Source organism: Rhinoraja longicauda, chromosome 8 (assembly GCF_053455715.1).
Source record: "Rhinoraja longicauda isolate Sanriku21f chromosome 8, sRhiLon1.1, whole genome shotgun sequence".
Taxonomy (NCBI): domain Eukaryota; kingdom Metazoa; phylum Chordata; class Chondrichthyes; order Rajiformes; family Arhynchobatidae; genus Rhinoraja; species Rhinoraja longicauda.
The window spans coordinates 8,017,384-8,044,423 of NC_135960.1; the positions used below are offsets into that span (position 1 = coordinate 8,017,384).

Sequence of the window (27,040 nt, forward strand, 5' to 3'; positions counted from 1 at the left end):
GCTCATCAGTGGTGGGGAAGATAATAGCCAATAGACAATAGACAACAGGTGCAGGAGTAGGCCATAGGTAAAGGAGTAGTAGATGCTGGGAGTCAATTATTAAAGAGGTAATGACGGCGCGTTTGGATTGCGGTAAAAGCTTTGCTCCAAGTCAGCATGGATTTACTGAAGGGGAAATCCTGCTGGACTAATCTTCTGGAATTTTTTGAGGATGTGACAAGTAAAATGGATGGAGAGCCAGTGGATATAGTGTACCTGGACTATCAGAAAGCCTTTGATAAGGTCCCACACAGGAGATTAGAGGGCAAAATTAGAGCACATGGTATTGGGGGTAGGGTATTCACATGGGTAGAGAATTGGTTGGCAGACAGGAAGCAAGAGTAGGAGTAAACGGGTCCTTTTCAGAAATGGCAGGCAGTGGCGAATGGAGTGCCGCAAGGTTCGGTGCTGGGGCCGCAACTATTTACAATATATATTAATGATTTGGATGATGGAATTAGAAGTAACACTAGCAAGTTTGCAGATGACACAAAGCTGGGTGGCAGTGTGAACTGCAAAGAGGATGTTAGGATATTGCAGGGTGACCTGGACAGGTTGAGTGAGTGGGCAGATGCAAGGCAGATGCAGTATAATGTAGATAAATGTGAGTTTATCCACTTTGGCGCAAAAACAAGAGGCACATTATTATCTCAATGGTGTCAGATTAGGTAAAGGGGAAGTGCAACGAGACCTGCGTGTCCTTGTACACCAGTCACTGAAAGTAAGCATGCAGGTAAAGCAAGCAGTGAAGAAAGCTAATGGCAAATTGGCCTTCATTGGCGGCTGCTGGCTCGAACGGCCGAATGGCCTCCTCCTGTACCTATTTTCTATGTTTTCTATGTTTCTATAACATGAGGATTTGAGTATAGGAGCAAAGAGGTCCATCTGCAGTTGTACAGGGCCCTGGTGTACAGAACATCTGGAGTATTGGGTTGCAGTTTTTGGTCTCCTAATTTGAGGAAGGACGTCCTTGCTATTGAGGCAGTGCAGCGTAAGTTCACGAGGTTAATGCCTGGGATGGTGGGTGTTGTCATATGAGGAAAGATTGGAAAGACTTGGCTCCATTTAGAACGGAGATGAGGAAGAACTTTTTCAGTCAGAGAGTGGTGAAGGTGTGGAATTCTCTGCCTCAGAAGGCAGTGGAGGCCAGTTTGTTGGATGCTTTCAAGAGAGAGCTGGATAGAGCTCTTAAGGATAGCGGAGTGAGGGGGTATGGGGAGAAGGCAGGAACGGGGTACTGATTGAGAGTGATCAGCCATGATCGCATTGAATGGCGGTGCTGGCTCGAAGGGCCGAATGGCCTACTCCTGCACCTATTGTCTATTGTCTATTGTCTATTGTATTCACTGGAATTTAGAACGATGAGCGGGGATCTTATAGAGACGTATAAAATTATAAAAGGACTGGACAAGCTAGATGCAGGAAAAATGTTCCCAATGTTGGGGGAGTCCAGCACCACAATAAAGGGGAGGCCATTTAAAACTGAGGTGAGAAGAAACTTTTTCATCCAGAGTTGTGAATTTGTGGAATTCTCTGCCACAGAGGGCAGTGGAGGCCAATTCACTGGATGAATTTAAAAGAGAGTTAGATAGAGCTCTGGGGGCTAGTGGAATCAAGGGATATGGTGGAGAAGGCAGGCACGGGTTACTGATTGTGGATGATCAGCTATGATCACAATGAATGGCGGTGCTGGCTCGAAGGGCCTAATGGCCTCCTCCTGCACCTATTTCCTAAGTTTCCATGTTTCTATCTTCTCCTAAATGTGGCTTTCACTAGCATGGATGCATGACTACTTTTACTTGACTTGACTTGACAATTCATTATGAAGTGGTATTCCTGATTTACCACTTACATTTTCTTACCTGTTTTATAATCCTCCATAAAATTGGTGAGCGGTGTACGCATTCTCAACTCTGCGCCAGTTATTTTGCCTCAGTGGAGGCATTGGAAGAGATTACTTCTCCTGGCGTGCTGCCATTTAACCAAATTACTTCCAATTTATGATGCGTGTATTTGTCCCAAGAGACCTCATACCTGCCGCATAAAAAATATCTGCCAAACATACTGCCCCTGAATGAGTGGGGAAATGCCGGCATTTTTGTACAATGGTAGAGAGTCATAGAGTCAGACAGTCATCGAGTGATACAGCTTGGAAACAGGCCCTTAAGCCCAACTTGCCCACACCGGCCAACACATCCCAGCTACACTAGTCCCACCTGCCCGCGCTTGGTCCACATCCCTCCAAACCTGTACCTGTCGAACTGTTTCCTAAACGTTGGGGTAAGTCCCAGCCTCAACTGCCTCCTCTGGCAGCTTGTTCCGTACACCCGCCACCCTTTTGTGTGGAAAAAGTTACCCCTCGGATTCCTGTTAAATCTTTTGCATTCCACCTTGAACCCATGTCCCCCAGTCCTTGAAAAGGAACTTCTCTTAGCGGTCAGGTCAACAAGTTGAGGCAGGAGATCGAGAACCCTGAAACCTGTCGCCAAGGCAGCAACCTATCGCTCAATGTTGGCAGGACAAAGGCGATCGTGGTTTGACTTCAGGAAGTCAAGCGGTCCACACAGGACAGTGGCAGAGTTGCTGCCTTGCAGTGCCAGAGTCCCGGGTTCGATCCTGGCCGCGGAGTTTGCATGCTCTCCCTGCCCTTGTGCGTCGACTGCTTGCATACCTTGGGTGTGCAAGCAAAGAACTTCACTGCGATTTGTCACACGTGCCGATAAATTATTCATTCTTTCAACCGTGAATGAAGAAAGGGGGAGTCCAGAACAAGGGGCCACAGTTTAAGAATAAGGGGTAGGCCATTTAGAACGGAGATGAGGAAAAACTTTTTCAGTCAGAGAGTTGTGAATTTGTGGAATTCTCTGCCGCAGAAGGCTGTGGAGGCCAATTCTCTGAATGCATTCAAGAGAGAGCTAGATAGAGCTCTTAAGGATAGCGGAGACAGGGGGTATGGGGAGAAGGCAGGAATGGGGTACTGATTGAGAATGATCAGCCATGATCACATTGAATGGCGGTGTTGGCTCAAAGGGCCGAATGGCCTCCTCCTGCACCTATTGTCTATTGTCTATTGTGACCTGCGTGGGTTTTCTCCGGGTGCTCCGGTTTCCTCCCACACTCCAAAGACGTACAGGTTTGTAGGTTAATTGGATTTGGAAGAAATTGTAAATTGTAAACTGCCCCTGTTGTGCAGGGTAGTGTTGGTGTGCAGGCATCACTGGTCGGCGTGGGGATGCGGTGTGCCAAAGGATCTTTTTTTGACGCGCTGTATCTCTAAACTCTAAACTCTAAACATACATTGATGGCACTGAAGTAGAGATGATCGAAAGCTTCAGGTACTTGGGGGTAAATATAAATAGACAATAGACAATAGGTGCAGGAGGAGACAATGTGCAGTCATGCTCAGTGTCTCTCACTTCATATCTCAACTTGTTGATTCCACTATTCACATGGATAGACAATAGACAATAGTTGCAGAAGGAGGCCATTCGGCCCTTCGAGCCAGCACCGCCATTCAATGTGATCATGGCTGATCATTCTCAATCAGTACCCCGTTCCTGCCTTCTCCCCATACCCCCTGACTCCGCTATCCTTAAGAGCTCTATCCAGCTCTCTCTTGAATGCATTCAGAGAATTTGCCTCCACTACCTTCTGAGGCAGTGAATTCCACAGATTCACAACTCTCTGACTGAAAAGGTTTTTCCTCATCTCAGTTCTAAATGGCCTACCCCTTATTCTTAAACTGTGGCCCCTTGTTCTAGACTCCCCCAACATTGGGAACATGTTTCCTGCCTCTAACGTGTCCAACCCCTTAATAATCTTATACGTTTCGATAAGATCTCCTCTCATCCTTCTAAATTCCAGTGTATATCAAGCCTAGCCGCTCCAGTCTTTCAACATATAACAGTCCCACCATTCCGGGAATTAACCTAGTAAACCTACGCTGCACTCCCTCAATAGCATCGAAATCGAAGATAGGCACAAAATGCTGGAGTAACTCAGCGGGACGGGCGGCACCTCTGGAGAGAGGGAATGGGTGACGTTTTGGGTCGAGACCCTTCCTCAGACGTATGAAAGGTGTTTCGTCGGCGCTCTTGGTACATCTGTCCATGTGGTCCATGTCTCGCTGCCCTGCAGGAAGGTGCTGAGGACACATGCCTTTTATTCTAAGACTGTGTGGCCCCTGGTTATGGACTCCCCCCAACATTGGGAACATCTTTCCCGCATCTAGCTTGTCCAGTCCTTTTATAATTTTATACGTTTCTATAGGATTCCCTCTCGTCCTTCTAAACTCCAGGGTTGGCGGAGATTGTAGATCCGTGGGAGGTGAAATCCTCAACCATTTCTGCTGGAGCCTTGAACGAGTGTCAAGGATTCTGGGGAGAAGGCAGGTAAACGGGATGAGGAGGCAGAGATCGGACGTGGTCGAATGGCAGAGTAGACTCGATGGGCCGAATGGCCCAATTCTACTCCTATAACTCGTGATCTCGTGTGAACTTCCAGCCTGTGTTTTAATGCACCATGCGCGGTTGGTGTTCTGCGCACTGGAGTTGGTCGTTTCCAGGCCGATTGAGAGTCCTAACGCCCTGTTTGTGTGGTGAAAGTTGTCAACGAGCCTCTCAGATAGAGACCCGGGTTCGATCCTGACTACAGGTGCTTGTCTGTACCGAGCTCGCACGTTCTCCCCGTGACCTGCGTGGTTTTTCTCCAGGATCTTTGGTTTCCACCCACACTCCAAAGAAGTACGTGTTCGTAGGTTAATTGGCTCAGAATAAATTTAAAACTGAGCATGTGGGGGCTAGCTTCAGTGTGCGGGGACCGCAGGTCGGCGCGGACTCGGTGGGCCGAAGGGCCTGCCTCCACTCTGTATCTCTGAAACAGGGTGGCACGATGGCACAGCGGTAGAGTTGTTTTAGTGGTTGCGGGGTGATCGCAGGTCGGCGCGGACTCGGTGGGCAGAAGGGCCTGTTTCCGCACCCTATCTCTAAACTAAACTAAACTAAACTTCCCACTAATCTTAATGATGTTCTGACGTGCATTTGCTTTCACCCCATACAGTTGCACAGCATATCGGAACACAGCACCCAGCCTTGGAGGGCATCTACAACACACGATGCCTCAGAAAAGCCACCAGCATCCACAAAGACTCTTCACACCCCTGCAACAGTCTGTTCGAACTTCTACCGTCGGGCAGACGATACAAGGCCTTCTACGCCCGCACCTCCAGACTCAGGAACAGCTTCATCCCCAGGGCCATAGCTGCTATGAACCGGTCCTGCTGAGCCGGATGGTCACATCGCACAGTGAGCCGGCACAGACCAACTTGCACTTTATTCTGTCTTAAAACTGTTACCATTTGTTTCGTTGGGTTGTTGTTGTTTAAATTAATTAATTTATTGCATCGTATGGGAGGTGCATTCCCAATCTCGTTGTACCCCTGTACAATGACAATAAAGATATATTGTATTGTATTGTGTTGTTAAAGGCGCACATCGTCGGGGGCCTCAGGATGAAGGGGAGGACTCACGTATGTACAAACAATGCGATGCTTGCCAGTGTTATCAGAAATGTTTCAGGTGAATCGGAACTCCATGGATGAACAACGCTGGAAGTAAGGACATTAATAACTGAGCAAGATGACTGAATCTTGTAACATCAGAGCCAGATGACAGGAACAGCATAATGACATAGATGATGAATAAATGTGGCATCTTAATGGCCAGAGATGAATAAAACCATATGATATGCAACATTAACTGAAGGTGCAAATTGGGTACAAAATGAATGATTGGGATTATAAAACAATGGTTAATGTCAAATCACAATCAGTCACTTTGTATTCCAGTGGTTGCTTAAAGCAGAATTTTGGTGTGTACAGATTAGCAGATGGATTAACAAGGTGGAATATTGAACGGTGGAATTCTTTGCTTTCAGAGATAAGTGCACAAATAACGTCACAGAAAGATGGATACATGCAGGGACATGGAAAAAAATTGGAAGGATTTTCCCAGTCTTCGGACTTTACTTTTGACTTTGGAGATGCAGTGCGGAAACAGGCCCTTCGGCCCACCGAGTCTGCGCTGACCTGAGATGGTCCCTAACACCAGCTCCATCCCAGACACGAGGGACAATTTACAATTTTTACCGGAGCCAATCAAACCCACAAACCCGTTTTTGGAACGCGGGAGGAAACCGGAGCACCCGGAGAAAGCCCAAGTGGACACGGGGAGAACGTGCAGACAAGCATCTGTAGTCAAGGAAGTGTAGGAAAACAACTGCAGATGCTGGTACAAATCGAAGGTCTTTATTCACAAAATGCTGGAGTAACTCAGCGGGTCAGGCAACATCTCAGGAGAGAAGGAATGGGTGACGTTTCGGGTCGAGACCCTTCTTCAGACTGAAGAAGGGTCTCGACCCGAAACGTCACCCATTCCTTCTCTCCTGAGATGCTGCCTGGCCCGCTGAGTTACTCCAGCATTTTGTGAATAAGCACCTGTAGTCCAAGATCGAACCCGGGTCCTCTGGCGCTGTAAGGCAGCAACTCTACCGCTGCGCCACCGTGCCACTCCCGGTGATTCTTGCTATTGAGGGCGTGCAGCGTAGGTTCACTAGGTTAATTCCCGGAATGGCGGGACTGTCATATGTTGAAAGACTGGAGCGACTAGGCTTGTATACACTGGAATTTAGAAGGATGAGAGGAGATCTTATCGAAACGTACAAGATTATTAAGGGATTGGACATTTTAGAGGCAGGAAACATGTTCCCAATGTTGGGGGAGTCCAGAACAAAGGGGCACAGTTTAAGAATAAGGGGTAGGCCATTTAGAACTGAGATGAGGAAAAACTTTTTCAGTCAGAGAGTTGTGAATCTGTGGAATTCTCTGCCTCGGAAGGCAGTGGAGGCCAATTCTCTGAATGCATTCAAGAGAGAGCTAGATAGAGCTTTTAAGGATAGCGGAGTCAGTGGGTATGGGGAGAAGGCAGGAACGGGGTACTGATTGAGAATGATCAGCCATGATCACCTTGAATGGCAGTGCTGGCTCGAAGGGCCGAATGGCCTCCTGCACCTATTGTCTATTGTCTATTAATTCTACCTTGTTTACTGAATCAGTACAGCGACATCACTCTTTTAGTCATGTATACGAGTGGTGAAGATGGATTCATCTTCGATCAGAGAACCCTCTGAGATTTTTTAACCGGGATGCAGTAAAAAGGATGATCGGTTTCTATTGGCAAAGGTGTCAGTAATCAGGGAGAACAGATGCAAACTAATTGGCAAAGAATATACTTGGATGATGAGCAGGTTTTGTTTTCAATCGAGTGCGGGTTGTCATGATGAGGAATATACTGCCTCAGAGGTAGTACAAGCAGATTCAACAGCATCTTGCAAAAGAGAATCAGGTCTATGGAGGGGCCTTGATCATGTGCAGGCAGATGAGATTAGTTCATGATGGCATCATGTTTGGCACAGGCATTGTGGGCTGAATGGACTGTTTCTGCACAGTACTGTTTAGTTTAGAGATACAGCACGGGAACAGGCCATTCGGCCCCTCCGAACCTGCACCGACCAGCGATCCCCGCACATCCCCACCGCACGTGGGCGGCACGGTGGCGCAGCGGTAGAGTTGCTGCTTTACAGCGAATGCAGCGCCGGAGACTCAGGTTCGATCCTGACTACTGGTGCTGCACTGTAAGGAGTTTGTACATTCTCCCCGTGACCTGCGTGGGTTTTCTCTGAGATCTTCGGTTTCCTCCCACACTCCAAAGACGTACAGGTATGTAGGTAAATTGGCTGGGTAAATGTAAAAATTGTCCCTAGTGGGTGTAGGATAGTGTTAATGTACGGGGATCGCTGGGCGGCACGGACTTGGAGGGCCGAAAAGGCCTGTTTCCGGCTGTATATATATGATATATGATATGATTAACGCCATCCAACACACACGAGGGACAATTTCACATTTTTGTAAAACCAAGCCAATTAACCTATAAACCTGCATGTCGTTGGAGTGTAGGGGGAAACCGAAGGTCATATGTGTAACAAAATAACCTGCAGATGCTGGTACAAATCGAAGGTATTTATTTCACAAAATGCTGGAGTAACTCAGCGGGTCAGGCAGCATCTCAGGAGAGAAGGAATGGGTGACGTTTCGGGTCGAGACCCTTCTTCAGACTGATGTCAGGGGGGGCGGGACAAAGGAAGGATATAGGTGGAGACAGGAAGATAGAGGGAGAACTGGGAAGGGGGAGGGGAAGAGAGGGACAGAGGAACTATCTAAAGTTGGAGAAGTCAATGTTCATACCGCTGGGCTGCAAGCTGCCCCAGCGAAATATGAGGTCGTATGTGATAGAGGTAGAATTTAAGTCTACTCCGCCATTCAATCATGGATGATCTACCTCTCCCTCCTAACCCCATTCTCCTGCCTTCTCCCCATAACCCCTGACACCCGCACTAATCAAGAATCTATCTATACCTGCATTAAAAAATATCTACTGACTTGGCCTTGACAGCCTCTGCGGCAAAGAATTCCACAGATTCACCACCCTCTGACTAAAGAATATTCTCCACATCTTCCAAAAAGAACGTCCTTTAATTCTGAGGCTGTGACCTTTAATTCTAGACTCTCCGACTAGTGGAAAAATTCCTCTCCACATCCACTCTATCCAAGCCTTTTACTATTCTGTCTAGAATCTCGGAGAAAACCAACGCAGGTCATGGGGGGAAAAACGTACAAACTCCGTAAAGACAAACACCCTTAGTCGGGATCGAACCCGGGTCTCCGGTGCTGTAAGGCAGCAACCCTACCGCTGCACCACCGTGCCACCCTGTTCTAGGTTCTAGGTTCCAATTACAAATAAATACAAATAAACAATAAACAATCGTTGCCATGCCTGGATGGCGTGATCTAGAGAGAGAGAGAGAGAGAGAGAGAGAGAGAGAGAGAGAGAGAGAGAGAGAGAGAGAGAGAGAGAGAGAGAGAGAGAGAGAGAGAGAGAGAGAGAGAGAGAGAGAGAGAGAGAGAGAGAGAGAGAGAGAGAGAGAGAGAGAGAGAGAGAGAGAGAGAGAGAGAGAGAGAGAGAGAGAGAGAGAGAGAGAGAGAGAGAGAGAGAGAGAGAGAGAGAGAGAGAGAGAGAGAGAGAGAGAGAGAGAGAGAGAGAGAGAGAGAGAGGTTAAGCAGGCTTATTTCTTGTAGCGCAGGAGCATGAGTGGTAGTCTTATAGTTGTGTAAAAAATCATGAGAGGAGTAGATCGGTTGGATGCACGGAGTCTCTTGACCAGAAAGGGGGAAATCAGGAACCAGAGGACACAGGTTTAAGGTGAGGGGGGGAAAGATTTAATTGGTAACCCCAGAGGTAACTTCTTCACACAAAGGCTGTTGGGTGTATGGAATGAGCTGCCAGAGGAGGTAGTTGAGGCAGGGACTATCACAACGTTTAAGAGACACTTAGACAGGCATGTGGATAGGACAGGTTTAGGGGGATATGGGCCAATCTCAGGCAGATGGGACTAATGTAGATGGGACATACTGGCCGGCATGGGCAAGCTGGGCCGAAGGGCCTGTTTCCATGCTGTGTGCATCTATGAGGTATAAATTGCAGGGCTATGAGCACTGACCATATGGAATGATTTATAGGATTAATTGTGATCATCACCTGTTATGTTTATGTTTTGCCACAACCAAAATTACACCCGTAGTGATAAAAAGAACATTGGAAGACCATCAAAATAAAGATGTTTTATTCCAAGTTCCTTCATAGGATATAGTTATTACTGGCGAGGAACAGCCTAGTTTAGAGATACAGTGCGGAAACAGGCTCGACAGCCCACCGAGTCCGTGCCGACTAGCGATCCCCACACTCTAACACTCGGGACAATCTTTACCATTTTACCCAAGCCAATTAGCCTACAAACCTGCACGTCGTTTGGAGTGTGGGAGGAAAGCAGAGCCCCCGGAGAAAACCCACGCGGGCCACGGGGAGAACGTGCAAACTTTGTACAGACAGCACCCGTGGTCAGGATCGAACCCGGGTCTCTGGCGCCGTAAGGCAGCAACTCTACCGCTGCGCCCTACTGCCATGGTCAAACTGCACTAAAGATAGACACCAAGTGCTGGAGTAACTCAGCGGGTCAGGCAGCATCTCTGAAGAAAAGGGATAGGTGACGTTTCGGTTCGGGGCCCATTCTTCAGACTGAACCACGCTAGTCCATGTTCACTCGTTCATGCTGCACTAGTCCATTTGCCTGCATTTGGCCCTAAACGCTACCTATCCATGTACAGGTATCTGTCCAAATGTCTTTCAAGAGTGAGAATTGTATCTGCTTCTCCAGCTTCTTGGAGTAAAACTAAGCGGAATTGAATGAAGACCGAACCTTGTACAGCTGTTGCTGCACACTGCAGAAACGTCTGACAAAGTACTTGTTCCAGTGACGTTGTAAGCGTCAGAACAAACTACACAATGGGCTTGCAGCAGCAGTGACAGGTTCGAGTGTATTTTCAGTCATCTCAAGTGCTTAGTCAAGTGGCAAGGTTTGTCATTGCTTGGAGCGCAGAACAAGCAGGTTTACATGATTCTGCATTGAAATGGAGGGTCGCGCAGTGGGAAAGTGAACAGGGAACGGGACAAGGGCAAGTGGAACCGCAAATGAAAGGGAAGAGAACGAACAGCGTGACAAGATGAAACAGAGTTGATTTGGGTGTCTCCAGCATCTCTGGAGAAAAGGAATCGGTGACATTTCGGGTCGAGACCCTTCATCAGTCTACGAAACGTCTCCTATTCCTTTACTCCCGAGATGCTGCCTGACTCACTGAGTTACTCCAGCATTTAATGTCTATCTTTGGTGTAAACCAGCATCTGCAGTTCCTTCCTACCTAGTGTACAAAATCTATTAGATAATCTACCCTCCCCCCCCCACTACCATCTCCCTCCCATCACCACCACATTGTCATAGAGTCATCCAGTGTGGAAACAGGCCCTTCAGCTCAACTTACCCACACCTACCAACAGGTCCCTGCTACACTAGTTCCGTTAGCACGAGAATATTGGAAGTAACAGTAGTTTAGTTTCGTTTCGTTTATTGTCACGTGTGCAGAGGCAGTGAAAAGCTTTTCTTGCGTGTTATCCAGTCAGCGGAAAGACAATACATGATTAGAATCGAGCCATTTACAGTGTACAGATACATGATAAGGGAATGACGTTTAGTGCAAGGTAAAGCCAGCATAGTCCGACCGACGATAGACCGAGGGTCACCGACGAGGTGGATAGTAGTGCAGCACTGGCTCTCTGGTTGTGGTAGGACAATAGACAATAGGTGCAGGAGGAGGCCATTCGGACCTTTGAGCCAGCACCACCATTCAATGTGATCATGGCTGATCATTCTCAATCAGTACCCCGTTCCTGCCTTCTCCCCATACCCCCTGACTCCGCTATCCTTAAGAGCTCTATCTAGCTCTCCCTTGAAAGCATCCAGAGAATTGGCCTCCACAGCCTTCTGAGGCAAAGAATTCCACAGATTCACAACTCTCTGACTGAAAAAGTGTTTCCTCATCTCCGCTCTAAATGGCCTACCCCTTATTCTTAAACTGTGGCCCCTGGTTCTGGACTCCCCCAACATTGGGAACAAGTTTCCTGCCTCTAACGTGTCCAACCCCTTAATAATCTTATACGTTTCGATAAGATCTCCTCTCATCCTTCTAAATTCCAGTGTGTACAAGCCTAGTCGCTCCAGCCTTTCAACATACGACAGTCCCGCCATTCCGGGAATTAACCTAGTAAACCTACGCTGCATGCCCTCAACAGCAAGAATATCCTTCCTCAAATTTGGAGACCAAAACTGCACCAAAACTGAACCAAACGGTTCAGTTGCCTGACAACAGCTGGGGAGAAACTGTCCCTGAACGTGGAGGTGTGCGTTTTCACACTTCTGTACCTTTTGCCCACTGGGAGAGGGGGAGAAGAGGGAGTGACCAGGTCGAGCGAGAATGGTCCTTGATTATTCTGCTGGCCTTGCCGAGGCAGCGTCAGGTGTAAATGGAGTGAATGGAAGAGAGGTTGGTTTGCAGATTTTTTCCCCCTGAACCACGTTGCTTGGAAATGTGCTAAATATATGGTAAAATTGATTAATGGCCGTAATTATTTTCTGGGCTTTTCAATATCATTTGTATGATCGATGTATTTGGATCCCTTCATTTTGTTTGGCGGTGATTGCCACAATTTAGAACACTGTACCTTTGTCTGTTCATGCTGTATGGTATTGCAATTGCCAAGATTAAAATCATTGGGCCACAGCGTCGCTCATTCATTTTCTCATCCTAGGACCTATTTGTAACCTCATGGGCCTGTTCGCTTTTCAATGCAGTGCAATGCTCGTGTTAGCGTTAGGTTTATTGGTCAGAATCAATTAAATTAAATTTTTTGAAAGAGATGCCATGAGAGACTACTCTGAAATACAGTAACCTCAAAAGTCAATCTTTGGTCAAAATGTCCAAAATTTACGTTATTCAAAGCTTGCCTTTATAAATCAGAGCATCGAGTATAGAAGTTGGGATGTAATGTTGAAATTGTACAGGGCATTGGTGAGGCCAAATCTGGAGTATTGTGTGCAGTTCTGGTCGCCAAATTATAGGAAGGATGTCGACAAAATGGAGAGGGTGCAGAGGAGATTTACTAGAATGTTGCCTGGGTTTCAGCACTTAGGCTACAGAGAGAGGTTGAACAGGTTGGGTCTTTATTCTTTGGAGCGTAGAAGGTTGAGGGGGGACTTGATAGAGGTTTTGAGAGGGACGGACAGAGTTGACGTGGGTAGGCTTTTCCCTTTGAGAGTGGGGAAGATTCCAACAAGGGGACATAGCTTCAGAATTGAGGGACAAAGGTTTAGGGGTAACATGAGGGGGAACTTCTTTACTCAGAGGGTTGTGGCTGTATGGAATGGGCTTCCGGTGGAAGTGGTGGAGGCTGGCTCGATTTTATTATTTAAGAGTAAATTGGATAGGTATATGGATAGGAGGGGATTGGAGGGTTATGGTCTGAGTGCAGGTAGATGAGACTAGGTCAGGGAGAATGGTCGGCGTGGACTGGTAGGGCCGGACAGGCCTGTTTCCATGCTGTAGTTGTTATATGTTATATATATGTTATATGTTATAAAGAATTAATGGATCGGCACGGGCGACAACCTAAGTCACCTGGCGACGACCCGGCGACAACCTACGGCAGCGCCCACGACAGGAGACGACAAGCTACCATCATCGTCGTCGAGCCGGCAGTCACCGAACAGGGAGAAAATTCCGCGGCGACCAGAAAAATGCTGCGACTTTTTGGCGACTGCTCACGACCATGCCCGCGACACCCCGCGACACACCGGCGACCGTGAGGCGGCGGCCTTAAAAACCGCCAAAGTGGGACTGGCCCTTAACGTTTCCAAGTCAATTGCCTGCAATGTCAAGTCAAGCCAAGTCAATTTTATTTGTACAGCACATTTAAAAACAACCCACGTTGACCAAAGTGCTGTACATCAGTTCAGGTACTAAGAAACGAACATACAATGGCACACAAACATAACAGCACATACATAAACAGTTCACAGCGCCCCCTCAGAGGGCCTCAAACGCTAGGGAGTAGAAATAGGTTTTGAGCCTGGACTTAAAGGAGTGGATGGAGGGGGCAGTTCTGATGGGGAGAGGGATGCTGTTCCACAGTCTAGGAGCTGCAACTGCAAAAGCGCGGTCACCCCTGAGCTTAAGCCTAGACCGCGGATTCTTGCTATTGAGGTTTACTAGGTTAATTCCCGGAATGGCGGGACTGTCATATGTTGAAAGACTGGAGTGACTAGGCTTGTACACACTGGAATTTAGAAGGATGAAAGGAGATCTTATCGAAACGTATAAGATTATTAAGGGGTTGGACACGTTAGAGGCAGGAAACATGTTCCCAATGTTGGGGGAGTCCAGAACAAGGGGCCACAGTTTAAAAATAAGGGGTAGGCCATTTAGAACGGAGATGAGGAAAAACCTTTTCAGTCAGAGAGTTGTGAATCTGTGGAATTCTCTGCCTCAGAAGGCAGTGGAGGTCAATTCTCTGAATGCATTCAACAGAGAGCTAGATAGAGCTCTTAAGGATAGCGGATTCAGGGGGTATGGGGAGAAGGCAGGAACGGGGTACTGATTGAGAATGATCGGCCATGATCACATTGAATGGTGGTGCTGGCTCGATGGGCCGAATGGCCTCCTCCTGCACCTATTGTCTATTGTCTATTGATAGTCAGTAGCCCCAAGTCGGCCGACCTGTGGAACCTGAAGATAGAGTGGTGGGTCCGTTTAGGGCTTTGTATGTGAATAGGAGGAGCTTGAAGTTGATTCTGTACTGTACTGGGAGCCAGTGGTGAGAGGCCAGAATCGGGGTGATGTGGTCCCTTTTACAGGTACCCGTCAGGAGTCTCGCAGCGGCGTTTTGGACCAATTGCAGGCGGGACAGGGATGATTGGCTGATCCCAGTGTATAGGGATCATATAATGCTGCTTATCATCGTGCCATCAAACACATCAGGACATGCTGCTTACTGAGCCATTGTCCAAAGCACATGAATTTACAGATGATGAACGTTTGACGCCGCTGGAGTTTAGAAGGATGAAACATAGAGACATAGAAAATAGGTGCAGGAGGAGTCCATTCGGCCCTTCGAGCCAGCACCACCATTCGTTATGTTCATGGCTGATCATCCACAATCAATAACCCGTGCCCGCCTTCTCTCCCCCCCCCCGCATCCCTTGATTCCACCAACCACTAGAGCTCTATCTAATTCATTGAAAATTATCGATAGTGAAAGCCCAGGTTGTGGAGAGGAAGTTTCCACAAGTGGGAGAGTCTGGGACCAGAGGACATAGCTTCAGAATTAAAGAACGTTCCTTCAGGAAGGAGATGAGGAGGAATTTCTTTAGTCAGAGGGTGGTGAATCTGTGGAATTCTTTGCCGCAGAAGGCTGTGGAGGCCAAGTCAGTGGATATTTTTGAGGCAGAGATAGATGGATTCTTGATTAGTATGGGTGTCAGGGGTTATGGGGAGAAAGCAGGAGAATGGGGATAGGAGGGAAAGATAGATCAGCCATGATTGAATGGTGGAGTAGACATGATGGGCTGAATGGCCTAATTTTCCTCCTATCACTTATGACCTTATGATTTAAAAATACAGTGAATATTTGTGACTCAATACAAGTCATTGTAAGTTATTATTAATCACTTTCAGCCAATTTTGATTACTCGGTCAATATCCCTAATCTCTGTCTTCTGTAAGATGGTTAATTTCTAAACCATGTCAATAAATCAATATGTCAAACCTGATAATGCTTTCAAATCTGCCAAGAACTAACATTTTCAGTGTTTACAAGTAGAAATTATTTAATTGTGTAGATAGACACAAAATCCTGGAGTAACTCAGTGGGACACGCGTCATCTCTGGAGAGAAGGAATGGGTGATGTTTTGGATCGAGACCCTCCTTCACACTGAGAGTCAGGGAAGGGTAATGTGTGAAAACGAGAGATCAAAGGGGACGAGGATCAAGGAAAATGTGGAATAGATCATTGTTAGCGAGAGGAAGGTGACAATGAGGCATACAAAGTAAAATTTAATCAGGAAGACAAGGCGGCACGGTGGCGCAGCGGTAGAGTTGCAACCTTACAGCGAATGCAGCGCCGGAGACTCAGGTTCGATCCTGACTACGGGCGCCGTCTGTACGGAGTTTGTACGTTCTCCCCATGACCTGCGTGGGTTTTCTCCGAGATCTTCGGTTTCCTCCCACACTCCAAAGACGTACAGGTATGTAGGTTAATTGACTGGGTAAATGTAAAAATTGTCCCTAGTGGGTGTAGGATAGTGTTAGTGTGCGGGGATCGCTGGGCGGCGCGGACTCGGTGGGCCGAAGGGCCTGTTTCCGCGCTGTATCTCTAAATCTAAAAAAAAATCTAAACTAGTCAGAGAACTAAGCTGGGGGGAGTGCTGGGGAGAGAGAAAGAGAGAGGGAAAGCCATTTACAACTGAGACGAGGAAAAACCTTTTCAGTCAGAGAGTTGTGAATCTGTGGAATTCTCCGCCTCAGAAGGCAGTGGAGGCCAATTTTCTGAATGCATTCAAGAGAGGGCTAGATAGAGCTCTTAAGGATAGCGGAGTCAGTGGGTATGGGGAGAAGGCAGGAACGGGGTACTGATTGAGAATGATCAGCCATGATCACATTGAATGGCGGTGCTGGCTCGAAGGGCCAAATGGCCTCCTCCTGCACCTATTGTCTATTGTCTATTGACATTTTCACACCGACGACCTTAAAACTATCGGGACTTCGATGTAAGACCACATTAGTGTGCTGCATGTTCCAGAGCGGTCTGCGGTGGAAATTTGGACAAATATCCATTGGTTCTCATGTTAGCTTAACTGGCAAAGCTCTCTCAGAATTATAAATCTGTTTGAAGGAAACTCAACAAGGGTAAGATTTTTGTTTTGGAAGTCGACATTGGAAAATGCCGCTGGGTCGGCACGGTGGCGCAGCGGTAGAGTTACTGCCTTACAGCGCTTGCAGCGCCCGAGTATCGTGTTCGATCCCGACTACGGGTACCTGACCTGATTCTAGAATCCGTTCCCATATCCGACTTCCACGGCTATCAGTTTAGTTTATTGTCACGTGTACCGGGGTACATTGAAACAACATTGCGGCCCCCCCCCTAGGCCGTGACCTCAGTTTAGTTTAGTTTATTCAGTTTAGAGATACAGTGCGGAAACACACCCTCCAGCCCCACCGAGTCCACACCGATCGGCAATCGCCCGCACATTAACACTATCCAACACACAATGGGGACAATTTTACATTTTACATCTACACCAAGCCAATTAACCTGTCTTTGGAAACATAGAAACATAGAAAATAGATGCAGGAGTAGGCCATTCGGCCCTTCAAGCCAGCATCACCATTCAATGTGATCATGGCTGATCATTCTCAATCAGTACCCCATTCCTGCCTTCTCCCCATACCCCCTGACTCCGCTATCCTTAAGAGCTCTATCTAGCTCTCTCTTGAAAGCATTCAGAGAATTGGCCTCCACTGCCTTCTGAGGCGGAGAATTCCACAGATTCACAACTCTCTGACTGAAAAAGTTTTTCCTCATCTCCGTTCTAAATGGCCTACCCCTTATTGTTAAACTGTGGCCCCTTGTTCTGGACTCCCCCAACATTGGGAACATGTTTCCTGCCTCTAACGTGTCCAACCCCTTAATAATCGGGTCCCCATTTGTTACAAACCAACTCTGCCGTGTCAATTAATGAATGAACATTCTGTGCCTGAGGAACTGGTACCACTGATGTGCTGAACGAGCCGTAAATGAGCAGCATTAATATTGTTATGAAAATGTATAGCATTCACGCAGTTCATGGTTTATTACAGATTTAACTGCACTTTCAAGTCACATTATACCCGGATGCCTCTGATTCAATTAACATAGAAATTAGTTTCGTGCGGAATCGGCTAAGTGTTAGCTGCATTATCAAATTTTCTTCACGCCTTCGACCACGGCAGCATCGGAAATAATGAAAAGACATGATCAACTTAATAAAAAATTGCAGTGGTTGATGTGGCAATCTTATGGAAATAACTCGTTACATTTATAAGTGTCGGCGGGTGGAATTGAAACAAATATTGCCGTACAAATGAGGAGACGGACGGTGGTGGAATATAATAACTTGGAGGGAGAACGGGCAAGGAAATTCTTCCATCGCGACGGGCACATTGTTGGGACGATGGCCTTACAGTGAAAAAGACCCAAACGCAAAAATCGATTCACGTGACAATAAAACTAAACTGAAAGAACTGAACTGAACATGGCGGAGTAATAACTGGATCTCTGCAGAACATTTCACGTCGGGATCCTTCTTCATTATCAGTACATTGAGCACTTTACTTGTAACAGCAACACAGGCACATATGTCGTAGCGGGAGACCATTCGGCCCATCATGTTTATGCTAGCCCCTCAGAACAATCCTATCAATCCCTTGTCCCACTTATTTCTTTACAACTTCTTCTCACGCCTGTCCGCTAATTTCTGAAGAATGGCCCTGACCCAAAATGTTGTCTTTTTAGTTTAGTTTAGAGACACAGTGTGGAAGCAGTCCCTTTCACCCACCGAGTCCACGCCCCGTACTCTAGTTTAGTTCAGAGATACGGCGCGGAAACAGGCCCTTCGGCCCACCGGGTCCGCGCCGACCAGCGATCCCCGCACATTAACACTGTCCCACACACACTAGGGACAATTTTTACATTTGCCCAGCCAATTAACCTACAAACCTGTGCGTCTTTGGAATGTGGGAGGAAACCGAAGATCTCGGAGAAAACCCACGCAGGTCACGGGGAGAACGTACAAACTCCGCGCAGACAGCACCCGTAGTCGGGATCGAACCCGGGTCTCCGGCGCTGCATTTGCTGTAAGGCAGCGACTCTACCGCTGCGCCACCGTGACCACACAGTTCTAATCTACACTGGCGGCACGGTAGCGCAGCGGTAGAGTTGATGCTTTACAGCGAATGCAGCGCCGGAGACTCAGGTTCGATCCTGACTACGGGTGCTGCACTGTAAGGAGTTTGTACGTTCTCCCCGTGACCTGCGTGGGTTTTCTCCGAGGATCTTCGGTTTCCTCCCACACTCCAAAGACGTACAGGTATGTAGGTTAATTGGCTGGGTAAAATGTTAAAAATTGTCCCTAGTGGGTGTAGGATAGTGTTAATGTACGGGGATCGCTGGGCGGCACGGACTTGGAGGGCCGAAAAGGCCTGTTTCCGGCTGTATATATATGATATGATATGATGATATGTAGGAACAATTTACAGAAGCCGATTATTCTGGAAACCTGCACGTCTTTAGAATGTGGGAGGAAACCGGAGCATGCAGAGGAAACCCACGTGGTCACAGGTAGAATGTATAAACACCATACAGGCAACACCCATAGTCAGGATCGAACCCGGGTCTCTGGCACTGTGAGGCTGCGCCACCGTGCCGCACCTGAAGTAACATCCCTCCAAGTCCTCCCCTCTCTTTCTAGTGCCCCCAATTTATTTCCTCCGATATGACTCCCTCCGGCTTCACATTTCACTCTCCTTCCCTCTTTATCTGTCTTCCTTTTGCTCCTTTTCATCTCTGGTCACAGTTTAAGAATAAGGGGGAGGCCATTTAGGACTGAGATGAGAAAAAAACTTTTTCGCCCAGAGAGTTGTGAATCTGTGGAATTCTCTGCCACAGAAGGCAGTGGAGGCCGATTCACTGGATGTTTTCAAGAGAGAGTTAGATTTAGCTCTTCGGGCTAACAGAATCAAGGGATATGGGGGGAAAGCAGGAACGGGGTACTGATTTTGGATGATCAGATGGATGGCGGTGCTGGCTCAAACGGCCTACTCCTGCACCTATTTTCTATGTTTCTCTGGTCTTTGTCCACCTATTTGCCAATCACTGGCAAATGGTGGCACGGTGGCGCAGCGGTAGAGTTGCTGCCTTACAGCGAATGCAGCGCCGGAGACTCAGGTTCGATCCTGACTACGGGCGCCGTCTGTACGGAGTTTGTACGTTCTCCCCGTGACCTGCGTGGGTTTTCTCCGAGATCTTCGGTTTCCTCCCACACTCCAAAGACGTACAGGTATGTAGGTTAATTGACTGGGCAAATGTAAAAATTGTCCCTAGTGTGTGCAGGATAGTGTTAATGTGCGGGGATCTCTGGGCGGCGCGGACTCGGTGGGCCGAAGGGCCTGTTTCCGCGCTGTATCTTTAAATCTAAATCTAAAAAAAAAACTCCCCTCCACTCCTTCATGTGTATCCACCCATCACTTGCCAGACTTATTCCTTCCCCCTCCCCCAACCTCTTTTCCAGCATTCTCCCTCCAATTCCAATCAGCCTGAAGAAAGGTTCCCAACCTGAAACGTGGCCTATTCATATTGTCCACAGTTGCTCCCTGACCCGCTGAGGCGCTCCAGCGCTTTGTGTCTTGCACAAGACTCCACCATCTGCAGTTTCTCGTGTCTCTCTTTAATCAAAGTGCTACTGCATGCGTCCGTCCGTAGGGGTTCGATCTGCACTTAGACTCCATCAAATGGACGGGCAGCTTCATTTCCCATTTGTGGTAAAATCCCATCGAAACCACTTTGTATTGACACAGAGGAAACCCGTGTGTTAAAACGCTGAAACTACAAACCTAAAGGGGTTTAAGGCAAAAGAGGCCAATTTTGATCAACAGCAGAACACATATAAAGGTGTGCGCACCTAATAGCTGACATGCAAGAGTATTTCTCTGCCAAACTATAATCCGATACCGTGCTGAAACACTGCCAGTGGAAAGAGAACAATGCATTCATCAAAGCAATTTTTTTATTTATTTAGATTTAGAGATACAGCGCGGAAACAGGCCCGAATCCACCACCGAGTCCGCGCCGCCCAGCGATCCCCGCACATTAACACTATCCTACACACACTAGGGACAATTTTTACATTTGCCCAGTCAATTAACCTACAAACCTGTACGTCTTTGGAGTGTGGGAGGAAACCGAAGATCTCGGAGAAAACCCACGCAGGTCACGGGGAGAACGTACAAACTCCGTACAGACGGCGCCCGTAGTCAGGATCGAACCTGAGTCTCCGGCGCTGCATTCGCCGTAAGGCAGCAACTCTACCGCTGCGCCACCGTGCCGCAGGAATGGAGAAATATGGTCAAAATATGAAATTTGACGTCGTTCATTCTGGAATAACTGTGCGACACGCTTACGACTATCGAGGCTTATAATCGCTTTTTTAAAAGTTGTATTCATCACAGTTTTTCAGATTAATTACTGCCTTTGTGCGCTCCGTGTGCAGAACAGAAGATTCTAATCTGCTTTCTGCATCTGTTAAAATAGCGCAAGTCTTTGCCAAAGAGCTTTGTGACATATTGCCAGCCGACGTATTTCATCCACAGAGGCAATTATCAACTTTTTCACAAAACATCGCACCGACACATTTAAGCTAATGCCCAAGAGTCAAGTATCTGTTCGCCTGACTGTGGAATGTGGCCCTCGCTTGATAAAGGAATAACAATTATCTCAAAATGCAAATGCTGTTGTTGAAATAATTAGGTCTGGATATCTGCCATTTCGTTTTTGTTTCCTGTAAAATTGCACCTATTCCAGGGGAATATCTGAAAAGCCTGCCACAGTGATCCCTCCAGTCCACCCCGTTAGTTTCAATCTATTTTAGACTGATCACAAACTATGCTTCTCAACCCCAAAGCATTGCTGACAAGTTGATGTTAATCAGTCCGACGAAGGGTCTCGACCCGAAACGTCACCCATTCCTTCGCTCCAGAGATGCCATGCCTGACCTGCTGAGTTACTCCAGCATTTTGTGATACCTTCGATGCCGACATTAAACTCATTTCAGTGCTTAGATACCAAATGCTGGAGTAACTCAACGGGACAGGCGGCATCTCTGGAGAGAAGGAATGGGTGGCGTTTCGGATCAAGACCCTTCTTTAGCAGACTGAGAGTCTGGGGAGAGGGAGACACAGAGGTACGGAGGGCTAAGGTCTGAAAACGAGAGAGCGTCTGTGAGAAAACGAGATCTCCCAGTCTGAAGAAGGGTCTCACGCATTCCTTCTCTCCAGAGATGCTGCCTGACCCGCTGAGTTGCTCCAGCAGTCTGCGTCTAATCGTCGGTGTAAACCAAGCATCTGCAGTTCCGACTTCCTACTCATTTTAGTGCTGCCTGATTTGGAATATAATTTGCAGATGTACGTTAGATCAGAGCTTTAGAAAGGCAATCCAGGTTTGCTTCCCTTCCGTCAAAGAGAATGCCTGCAAGTCCTTGGTCAGGCCCAAATTGGAGTATTGTGGAGCTGTATGGGAGCCTTTCAACAACAACAACAAGATCTCCCTGGAGAAAGTAAAATGCCGAGCAGCTCGCTTTGTATGTAATGACTACAAGCGCAAGCGTGTTCGCCCACCCCGGATCGCGGGGCTTGGGTCGGCCTGCCGCGGACATTTCACCGTCCGGCGCGGTCTGAAATAGGCCGCGGGATTTTTCTCTGCTCGGCGGGGGCTTCAATGTCGGGAGCCACGACTGCCCCGATGTGCAGCGGCGGCGTCTTTGCCCGCACTGGATCGCGGGGCTGGGTTCGGCCCGCTGCGGACCTTTCACCGTCCGGCGCGGCCTGGAACGTGGCAAGTTCAACAGCCTGACCGCGGGAGAAGACGGCAGGGGAAGAGAAAAGCCATTCTGGCCTTCCATCACAGTGAGGAGGTGACTGGAGGAGACCCACTGTGATGGATGTTTCTTTTTTTTTTTTTGTGTTGGTTGTGGTTGAGTAATTGCGTATTTTATTGCTCTTATTGTTGGACTGTAGTTGACGAAATCTCGTCCAAAAGACTTGTTTTGTGGATGACAAATAAAGGTAATTCTGATTCTGAATTCTGAAATCAAGCGTGAATAATGTGCTGACTTCTCTCGGATGGGATGCCCTAGAGCTCCGCAGAATCAGGCGAAGACTTATTGCAATTTACGAGGAGATTCACAAAACCACGCCATCAAATCCTCCGTCATCCCAGAGCACCCACTGCCATGAAACCAGACAAAATGCATCATCGACTCGCTAATTTTCAATAAACTTTGCGACCGATATTCCCTTTACCCACGGACGATAAGGGAATGGAATATGTCACCACCCAACGCACGTGCCGCTCCCGATGTTCAGTCATTTAAAAAGGGGATTGAGCAACTCGATCTCCTCAACTTGGTCAGAGAGGCCCACTTCAAAATTTAATCACTGCTCCACTCACTCCGACCTGCGCAAACTATCCACTTATGAGGCGTTTGCGCCGTAATCAGCCAGAACCAGAACCAGAACATGCGTGAGAAGAGAATTTGCCGACCGCTGCCAACTATTTGTCATGCCACAAGATATGAGGTTAATTCCCGGAATGGCGGGACTTTCATATGTTGAAAGACTGGAGCGACTAGGCTTGTATACACTGGAATTTAGAAGGATGAGAGGAGATCTTATCGAAACGTATAAGATTATTAAGGGGTTGGACACGTTAGAGGCAGGAAACATGTTCCCAATGTTGGGGGAGTCCAGAACCAGGGGCCACAGTTTAAGAATAAGGGGTAGGCCATTTAGAACTGAGATGACGAAAAACTTTTTCAGTCAGAGAGTTGTGAACCTGTGGAATTCTCTGCCTCAGAAGGCAGTGGAGGCCAATTCTCTGAATGCATTCAAGAGAGAGCTAGATAGAGCTCTTAAGAATAGCGGAGTCAGGGGGTATGGGGAGAAGGCAGGAACGGGGTACTGATTGAGAATGATCAGCCATGGTCACATTGAATGGCGGTGCTGGCTCGAATGGCCTCCTCCTGCACCTATTGTCTATTGTCTATGAGGAAGGAGTGATAGCATTTTAGGTGTGCAGGAGGTCAGTTTAGAGACACAACGTGGAAACTGGCCCCTTCGGCCCACTGATTCCGAGCCGGCCAGCGATCAAACTGGCACTATCCTACACACACTAGGGACAACTCGCAATTTTCACCGAAGCCAAATAACCTACAAACCTGTACGTCTTTGGAATGCGAGGAAACCGGAGATCCCGGGGAAAACCCACGCAGGTCACGGGGGGAACGTACAAACTCCGTACAGACAGCGCCCGCAGTTAGGATCGAACCCGGGTCTCTGGCGCTGTAAGACAGGACTGTGCTACCGCTGAGCCAACGTGCCGCCCCTTCACATTATAATTTAACATGATTCTTGATTGAAAAGTGCCTACAATCTCCAGTCCACCCGAGCTTCTTGCCTATCTGTTTCACCTGTACCCTTCGTAAGCCTTTGTCAAATATTGCCAATGCTTTCAATGGCTACAACATCAAGGTATTTTGCCAGACTTCTCCTTGCCCAGCCCCCCCTCACGGAGAGAACAACAGGCAGCCAGGTGTATCACCAGGGATCATAGCTTTATAATCAGTTCATCTTACCCATGTGGGGTGCTAGCGTTGTTCGGTGGTGAATCTGTGGAATTCTTTGCCACAGACGGCTGTGGAGGCCAAGTCAATGGATACTTCTTGAGGCAGAGATAGACACACTCTTGATTAGCACGCTGGCCAGAGAGTTGTGAATTTGTGGAATTCTCTGCCGCAGAAGGCAGTGGAGGCCAATTCACTGGACGAATTTAGAAGAGAGTTAGATAGAGCTCGAGGGGGCTAAGGGAATCGAGGGATGCAGGGAGAAGGCAGGCATGGGTTACTGATTGTAGATGATCAGCCATGATCACAATGAATGGCGGTGCTGGCTCGAAGGGTCGAATGGCCTCCTCCTGCACCTATTTTCCATGTTTCTGTGTTTCTATGTCATGGGGAGAAGGCAAGAGACTGGGGTTGAGAGGGAAAGATAGATCAGCCATGATTGAATGGCGGAGTAGACTTGATGGGCCGAATGGCCTAATTCTGCTCCGAGAACTTATGAACTTTATTGACTTCCCTCCCTCCACATCGAAGGTATTTATTCACAAAATGCTGGAGTAACTCAGCAGGTCAGGCAGCATCTCGGGAGAGAAGGAATGGGTGACGTTTCGGGTCGAGACCCTTGTTCTTGCTGCCTGACCTGCTGAGTTACTCCAGCATTTTGTGAATAAATACCTTCGATTTGTACCAGCATCGGCAGTTATTTTCTTATATATCCCTCCCTCCACATGGTCATGTTCTCCTTAATACTCCATGTACATATCTTTGTCTTGAGCCTCTTGTGCGTTATTTAATCAAATACTCTCAAAGACTGGTTACATCCTTTGCATTTCACTTAGCCAGGTTCAGCTCAAACTCCATCATCAAGTTTGCTGATGACACTGTGGTGGTGGGCCGGATCTCCAACAACGATGAGAAGGCCTACCGGGAGGAGGTGGCTGATCTGGCACTCTGGTCTCAGGACAATAGCCTCCTCTTGAATGTCACTAAAACAAAGGAGCTGATTGTGGACTTCAGAAGGGCTAAACATCCAAGGACGTACACGCCACTGGAGATAAATGGGTCTACTGTGGACAGGGTGAGCAGTTTTAAATACTTGGGAGTCCGCATCACAGAGGATCTGACGTGAGCAACGCACATTGCCGCACTGGTGGGTAAGGCTAAGCAGCGCCTTTACCACCTTAGACAATTGAGGAAATTCAGAGTGTCTCTGAGGATCCTTCATTGCTTCTACTCTGGGGCTGTAGAGAGCATCCTGTCCGGCAACATCACAGTCTGGTTTGGGAACAGCTCTGCCCAGGACAGGAAGGCCCTGCAGAGAGTAGTGCGTTCGGTAGAACGCACCATGGGAACTACACTCGCCCCCCTGCAGGACCTATACATCAGGAGGTGCAGATCCAGAGCAAGCAAGATCATGAGGGACCCCTGCCACCCCAGTAACGGACTGTTCCAGATGCTACGATCAGGCAAACGCCTCCGCTGTCACGCTGCGAAAACGGAGAGGATGAGACGGAGTTTCTTCCCACAGGCCATCAGGACTGTCAACTTTTATAACCCCAGAGACTAAATTTTTGTCGACACTAATAGTAACTTATTAACTTTATTTATATGCTGTAACTGTAATTCATTTTTGTGCACAACCCGCAGGCATTGCCACTTTCATTTCACTGCACAGTATGTGTATGTGACAAATAAATTTGACTTGACTTGAACCGTCTTATCTCTTTTTGCTTCAGAGAACCCTGCTATGAACCTGCAAGACAATCTGTTACAACAACAGGAATGCAATACACACTCTGCATGGTTCATTGGTGTCAAGTGGTTTTATAAATGGACTGAGTGCCTTATTTCTTTCCGGCAATTGAATTCTGCTGCGCTGCGTTCAGTGGCAGATTAGCAACGAGCAGGGATCGAGCTGCCCTCAAAGAGGCATAAAGAGCTGGAGTAACTCAATGGGTCGTAGAGCGCTACAGTGTGGAAACAGGCCCTTCGGCCCAACTTGCCCACACCGGCCAGCGTGTCCCAGCAGCACTAGTCCCACCTGCCTGCGTTTGGTCCATATCCTTCCAAACCTGTCCTATCCATGTCCCTGTCTAACTGTTTGTTAAACGTTGGGATAGTCCCAACCTCAACGACCTCCTCTGGCAGCTTGTTCCACACACCCACCACTCTCTGTGTGAAAAAGTTAACCCTCAGCTGGAACAAGCTGCCAGAGGAGTTAGTTGAGGCTGGGACTATCCCATCGCTTAAGAAACAGTTGGACAGGTACATGGATAGGACAGGTTTGGAGGGTTATGGACCAAGCGCAGGCAAGTGGGACTAGGGTAGCTGGGACATTGTTGGCCGGTGTGGGTGAGTTGTGCCGAAGTGCCTGTTTCCACACTGTATCATAGAAACATAGAAAATAGGTGCAGGTGTAGGCCATTCGGCCCTTCGAGCCTGCACCGCCATTCAATATGATCATGGCTGATCATCCAGCTCAGTAACCCGTACCTGCCTTCTCTCCATACCCCCTGATCCCCTTAGCCACAAGGGCCTAAGTCAATCGAAGACTCTTTGACTCAGATTCCTATTAAATCATTTTCCCCTTCACCTTGAACCTATGTCCTCTGGTCCTCGATTCCCCTACTCTAGACAAGGGATTCTATGCATCTACCCGATTTATTCCTCTTATGATTTTATACACCTCTATAAGGTCACTACTCATCCTCCTGCACTCCAAGGAAAAGAGACCCAGCCTACTCAACCTCTCCCTGTAGTTCAGACCCTCCAGTCCAGGCAACAACCTCGTCAATCTTCTCTGAACCCTTTCAAGCTTGAGAATATCTTTCCTACAACATAGTTCCCAGGCAGCATCTTTCGGGTCGAGACCCTTCTTCACTATGATTGTAAGGGGGGGAGGAGAAAGTTGGAAAAGGGGGAGGCGTAGTGTGAGAGCACAGCGCCAGAGACCCTAGTTCCATCCTGACCACAGGTGCTTGGCCGTACGGAGTATGTACACTCTCCCCGTGACCTGCG

General features: G+C 47.9%; 1 protein-coding gene across 1 annotated transcript in view; it reads right to left on the reverse strand.

Moving 5' to 3' along the window:
* Positions 1-27,040, reverse strand: part of LOC144595736 (contactin-associated protein-like 5) — a 970,382-nt gene that overhangs the window by 179,866 nt on the left and 763,476 nt on the right.